The sequence below is a fragment of the Mustela lutreola genome, chromosome 1, assembly GCF_030435805.1.
Source record: "Mustela lutreola isolate mMusLut2 chromosome 1, mMusLut2.pri, whole genome shotgun sequence".
NCBI classification, from domain to species: domain Eukaryota; kingdom Metazoa; phylum Chordata; class Mammalia; order Carnivora; family Mustelidae; genus Mustela; species Mustela lutreola.
The window spans coordinates 191,933,793-191,940,962 of NC_081290.1; positions in this window are offsets into that span (position 1 = coordinate 191,933,793).

A 7,170-nucleotide genomic window follows, 5' to 3' on the forward strand; every position below is an offset into this window, starting at 1 on the left:
GATTTGGGCTTTTGTGAAGGTGATCTCTGAAGAACAGAGACAGGGGAGGAGAGCAGAATGCATTAGGTGTCCTGGGGCATAAGGTGTCCTGGGGCCACAGAGTGGCAGTAAAACACTTTTCCCATACCCTGGCTTGGCTTCAGATGGAATGTGCTAGTCACAGGGGAGAAGGGAGGTGGGGCCCCCCTATTGGTACGGTGCATCCTTTGTCAAGGGCATCTCTTTAACCAAACTCAGAGGCTGCCTTTGAAGCCAGATGCCCAAGACTATTGTGGATTGGGTGATTTCTTTCTACTAGATGTGAAATCTGGGTGCAGGGGTGTGTGTGTGTGTGTGTGTGTGTGTGTGTGCATGTGTATGTGGGTGAGTGTGTACTGTGCGTGTTTATTAAGTGGAAAGAACTTTAAATAATCAAGAAGGTGCCAGGTTTTTAGGACATAGGTGGGGCCTCACAGCTGATACACCCAGGGCTGGAAACTGGGGCCTGTTGAGCTCTAACCTCAGCTGAGGCAGAAGTCCCCTCGTGTGAGTTTGAGTAAAGTATTTAACTTCTCTTCCATCTCCGAAATCAGAATGACTGATGCTTTCCAGGCTCTCAGATGGCTGCTGGTTACTGCGTTCTCTGTGAGATGTTTGCGGGGTCCAACACACTCAGCTGAGGGGAAGGGCTTCCCAGCATCTCTGTGACCTTTGCTTGGCTTCACCAGCTGGGAGTTTCATGCAGAGTTTTCATTTTCTGATGGAAAACAAATTCTATGCAATTCCTGATTGTAAACGTAGACAATTCAGAGGGAGACAGAAATAAATAGCCCCTACCACCACCGTCACCACCACCACTGTCACCTCGAATCCAACTGTCCTCACATTTCTGTTCTGAATGTACTAAAAATAAAGACATCTCTGGAAGATGATGAGCTTAATTCCATGGGTTTTTTTGTTTTTTGGTGGTTTTTGTTTGTTTGTTTTTACCATTTGGGTAGTTCAACAGCTTCCTTATGCCAGTCCTGTTAGTTAAACTGCCATCCTGGGGGCCAAAATGGGACCCTGATGATTTCCCTTAAGGACGCCGGTAGTGTCCTGGCTGACCTCTCTCATGAATTTGAATCTTTTTTTTCCCCTCTTAAACCATCAAATGATGGCAAGCTCTGAAAAGACTCGAGTATTTTTTTCAAACTTGCCTCGAGTCTCGTGGATTTGGTGGGAAGGGCACCGAAGGCCGCCTGACCGCAGACCCCAGTGGTGCCCCACTGTTCTAACCCACAGCTCCGTTCCTTGCTTCCGGCAGTGTGGTCTCTACTGTCAGATCACACTGGGGCGGGAACGGATTTTTTGTTTTGATTTTTTTTTTTTTAAACAACTCGTTTTTATGAGCAGGATATCTTGATCAATAGCCAACTTTTTTTAATGGATTAGTGAAATAAAAGTCCCCATGAATCATTTATGAAGTCTGTGTCCTTCACCGCGTGCAGTGAAGATAAGACTGACAGCGCTAGACAGTTTCTATTAGCTGCGGGGACGGTCGCTGTGCCTCGCCCGAGCTGGTCCATGAACCTGCAACCAACTAGTCTTCTTCCTTGGTTCGCCTCCACTTTTTATCTGTTGGTTGTCGGCTTTCTTTTCCATTCTGTATTTTCTATCTGACTCTGTATACTGTATAAAGCGGTTTTTTCTTGTCTGTTTATCTTTCTTCAACTGGAATATTTACAATAAAACAGAAACAAACCCTGAAGTGTTAGTGATGGGTGAAAGCTGTTTGGGTTTGGGAAGGATAGCTTGGTGTGTCCGACATCCAGATACGCTAAAAGCAAATAAAAATATAAACCTACTTGGTGTCTTCCCCTCCACCTGCCCTCCTCCCTCCCTCTCTCTCTCTCTCTCCACCCTCTCTCCCTTCTCCAACTCCCCCACCCCCTTTGGCCTTTGTTCAGATCCCAGAAAAATCTAGGTGGCTTCTTTCAATTTGTAGTCCTGGGAGTCTGAGCCAACCCCCCTCTCCCCCCAAACGGATACACATGTTAATGAAGTTCGGGATTCGTAGGGTTTTGTCTTCCTAAATGCACTTTCACAGAATAGCCATCAATTGATACCTGGGGTAACTCTAGTCAGATATCACCCCAGATTCCACTGGGAGCTTGAAGATTACATCAATTAAAATATAATACTTTGCTTTATTTCTTTTAATTGCCTTGCAGGGCCCCAACCGTCACAAGATCTCTACCCCAGAACCCAGGTGGGGTGTAAGTTGAGCGTGTAGACGGCCGAAAATCTTTTGGCTTCCTCTAATCCAATGGTCATAGGAGAATATTCATCCTGGGAACTTGCCAACCGGCTGCCTTATTGGTTAGGTGAGACCGACATAGCGTGATAACCAATCCACCTGGGGCCACTCTGTGAAAGTTTATTAGTTTTGGATTCCAAGGAGTTGAATTTTCTTTTGGAATCCAAGGGGGACTTCCCCATGGTGTAGGAGTCAAATACGTGAGCCGGCAAGGGCTGGGGCATTTCAGACACGGCAGATTGGTGGTTGGAGTGGAGCTTGAGGAACCATTTGTGGCTCTCCCGCCAATGGGGTGTGCACAGCAAGGTAAAATAGTCTGGAAACGATAAGGGAGATTTAATTCCCTGACTGGTGGTTCACTCTCTTGGGGTAATAACAAAGAGGCCTGTTTGGAAAATTCAGAGAAGGAATCCTTTCATAAGGATTTTGCCGAAGGCTGGTGCTTCCTATGGGGCCCTCTCAAGACAGAAATTAAACCTTTAGTTGCCTTGAGTTATGAGTGTTTTCTGTGAAAGATGACTTTCTCCCCATAGGAAAATCCCCACTGTTACCCAAAGGGTGCCCCAAGGGGGTGTCAGCCTGGTAATCCAACAGTGTGCCTCAAAGATCAGTGATGTCAAGCCTTCAAAAAGCTGTTCTCATAGAGAAAAGTATATATATTTTACTTTGTTTTATTAAAAAATGCATTTATATAAATATGAGTATAAATATTTATGTATCTATATATCTACATATAAAGAGAGATATATTTTACAACTTGGTGTGGCTACTAGAAGAAAAAAGTGGGCAAGTTTTAGAACTGAAGGTGTCAATAAATCTGTTACAATTTAAAGACCAGCAGGTAAGAGAAGTTCTATCACTCTTGATAGAATATCATTTTTCAAATTTTATTAATGCCATACTCCTAAATCTGGAGAATGAATGAAAAAATACTAGTATCATACAAAGAGCACCAGTGTTGAGAAACAAAATCCACAAAGGCAATCAAATGGAAAATGACCTCTCTGGTCAAAAATAACAGAAGACTTGAGAGCCCAAGAAGGAAGGAGCATGCAGAAACTGAGCTATAATCTGTCCAGATATTAGCTAAGGGCATGCATATAAGTATTTTGCTGGCTGGGATGTATTGAAGTGCATCAGGGAATCAGTGCCTTGTGACTGAGGTTTTGTCTGGGGACTTGACCCTAGTGACAGGTAAGACTGCTTTGACTCCATATTATGGAGGGTAGAGATCAAACATGTGACTGCAATGATCCTCCTTCTAGAAAATTAGCTAAAAGATACTGCTCACTATATTCCTTGTGCCTAACCTAATGTTCTCTCTTGACTATGCCAGAAAAGTCAGAGGGACCAAAGGACTTCTCATCCTGTTGGCACTGTTTTGACATTGGTGAGTGACCTTGAGAGGGGATTTCTTTAACACACAGCACCACATTAGATTCTGTGGGATGTAGTGAGGAAAGGGAAGAAATTATTTCTATTCTGCCTGGGCAGACAGAGCTCACCTATGAAGACCGATGGAAGTAAGACATGAGATATCCAAGTGCTGGAGTGTGTGACTTGGAATATAAACCACATAGAAATTCAGAGGGGCCAAGGACCCTATCCACGTGGTGGAGATGGGCTTAGTGGAGGAAGCAGGACTGTGACTTGGGGGTTGTTAAAAACGGTTTTCAAGGCTAGAAAAGCAAGGCTTTGCTTCTTCTCCCTTGGCGTGCACTGTGGTTAATTCACGTTGAATTGAGCACTCTTACGATGAGAGATCGCTTTTGCCTTCATCCTCATGCTGCTTTTTGTGGGATTCCAGCTCTCCTACCGTGCGCTTTCCTATTTCCAACACTGGGGATTTGTATCTCTGTCTCATTCCTGGGTTTCTTTAAATTACATTAGTGGGATTCACTGCAGAGACAAACAACCTAGCCCTGCAGAATACAGAAAGACTAACTGAAGTAGGCAACGGAATGGTGCCAAGTGGAGAATGAGCTCAAATATTTTTTAAATTGGGGGGAAGGAGTGTGAATACAGAAGTGAAGGTGTGGAACCAATGTGAACAGTTAATTCAGAACCAACCTCCCCCCCATTTGTGATGTACAGGAACATCGAAAATGATTTTCCTTTTCAGTCCATTAAACCATCCTGTTATCCATAGTACAACGGAGTCTGCCTCAAAAGTTATTCTACTTGGATTGTTTTGATTAGGTTTGTGGTAGCTTTGCCATTAAGAGTAACAGAATGTAACTTCCATTTCTACATCATCTGTAATCCTGGAGCACTAACTGAGCATGAAAAAGCATGTCAGAGCCCCAAAACGTGGTCAAATTTTGAAGGTCAAGGAGTCATCCACAGGCAGACAGCACCCAGCAGCATTACCAGGAACCTGGGTCTGCCCACGCGCTCCAGTGTGGGGACAGGATTCGAAGAACTAGCTTGAGGAGGATCAGGTGAGAAACAGTTCTGTACAGAGAGATTTATTTTTCTTTGCTTCTTCCCTTTCCCCTTACATAGGCTGAACCATGCGTGTGTGTACATATGTGTGTGTGTGTGTGTGTGTGTGTGGTTTAACACACAGACCTGCAGGTTATGCCAGTGCTCCCTATGCCCATTTCAAAAGAGAGAGAACGCTTTGCATTAGCACTTCAGCCTTTCTCCGTGCTGCTTGATAATATTGCCAGGTTTAGTCCTCTGGCTTAGTTCCCACTGAGTGATCTTTGATGTAATTTATTTCTAAGCCAACCGTATATGTAGATGCAGGAAGTAAAAGGTGTTTTTTCCCCCATTCCCAGTTGAGTGTTAAGATGCCTGAGCTGACTTCTTAAAACCTCTTTCCCTCTGTCCTCATCAGCTGCCAAGCAAAGTTCCTCTGGTGTTAAGTGAGCAGACAAAAAGCAAAGCCAATAGTGTTACTGAACATAACCTGTGAGAACAAGAGTAAGTCTTCCATTTACACTCTGTCCTAATCAATAGTCCATTTTAGTCCTTATAGTCCAATAGTCCTTATCCATGTCCAATTTAGGCAGAAAACAATTTTCAGAAAGGTCAGGACAATGGAATTGTTAAAATCTGAGTGGTCGAGTGGGCCAATCAAGTACAGAATTCAGAAGTAACATTTTTAATCAGCTAGCACATTTTTGTTCCAAAGACAGCAGCAGGTTTGCTGAGCCTGCCCTTATTTCCAGAGGATTTAAGGTCTTCCCTGATCCAGACCAGGCTGATCTTTCAAACTTCTCCAGACCCTTTTCTCACCTACCCTCCATCCACCCTGCAATCCATCCACACCACTGCCTGGTCCGGCTTGATCCTGTGTATTCCGTGCTTTTCATCTGTCATCGCTTGGACAATGTTCACCTCCTGGAATGTCCTTCCCAGTCATCTCTGTATCGCTAGAGCTTACCGACTGAAGAACGAGCTCACATCCCATCTCCCCCTGTGAAGCCTGCAGTGACCCCCATCCGCAGAGGAGTAAGGAAGTAACCTCTCCCTCTCTTAAACATTCCCAAACCTTTTCAATGGCTCTCAGCACCTTCTGTCACCTTGAACTGTATGTACATGATACATGTGTTGTTCTTACCCCCACCGACCAGAGTAAGGCACGAAAAGTGCAGAGAACTTGCCTTTTCCATCTTTTATTCTTTCAGTGTAGGATTGAAAGAGCTCCCGTGAAGGAATGTCTGAACGAATGAGGCAAGTTCAGCTGAGACCGAACGTACATAAAAATGCTGCAGGGGGACACTGAGTGGCAGCAGTATGTTAAGAAACACTTGATCTAAAGCAGTTGTGCGTAGAACAGATTAATAATTTATACCAGGCAAGAATATGATTTCCTTTATTTTACTGGGCACGAACTGAGTGGGGAGAGCAGGCTGATGGCATCATGGGCTGTTGGAGCATGAGTTCCAGTCGATAAGGACAAGGGGATATTTTCTTCCAGCTGTCTACAGGCCTTCTCTCTAGGTTAGAAGGATTCAGCCTCCCGACTCCATATGCCAGTTTTGGAAAAATCAATCAGCCTTCTCCCTTCTCTCCTCATTATCCTCAAAAAGTGATTTCTGCTCAAAACAAAATTACCAAAACTTGGTTTTGTGGGCTATCCATTTCAATAGAAGTCCATCAAGGTGGTACTTGCTCAGAGCAATGGGGCTCGATCTTTTTACCAACGTAATCAAAATCAAGTTCAGTCTCCTCCTACTTGCCAGGAAAACCCAAACCTCTCCCCTTGGTGGTTTGTTTTTAAAATGTAAGACACCGTCACAGTTTGAAGGTCAGTGAGTTACAACTCTAGCATGTAGACTGATTACTATACTGAGAAGTCTGGTCAGTTTCGGCGAGTTTCAAAAATGCTGTTTTCCTGAACATATTCCTTAAGGTTCAGGTATATACACACACACACACACACACACACACACACACACATATATACACACACGTATATATATGTATATTATATATACATATAAATATTATATATATATATGTAATACACATGCATTATAGAAACTTTGGAAAAATCCAAAAAGGAGAAGAAAAAAAAACAAAGGAACCTAAACTGCAGTACCTAAAGAAACTCAGTATTAAAATTATGTCTTCTAGTGATGGCTCCATAGCTCAGGGGTTAGAGCACTGGTCTTGTAAAATTTTGTCTTCTAGCGATTTTTATGTGTTTTTGAACCATGGTGACCTTATGGTGTGCTAGTGCATTATCTTTCTCTCCATACACACTGAGCTTATCCAACAAGATCGTGAGCTACTTGAAGGCAGAAATTAGGTACCGCACTTCTCTGGGGTCCCTGGAGTAGCAAACAGTAAGCCTTGCTCAGTGCCCTCCACCATAGTAGGTGCTGGAGTCATGAGTGGCTTCGTCCCTGATTTGTTTATCAGTCAATGAATGAATCAAA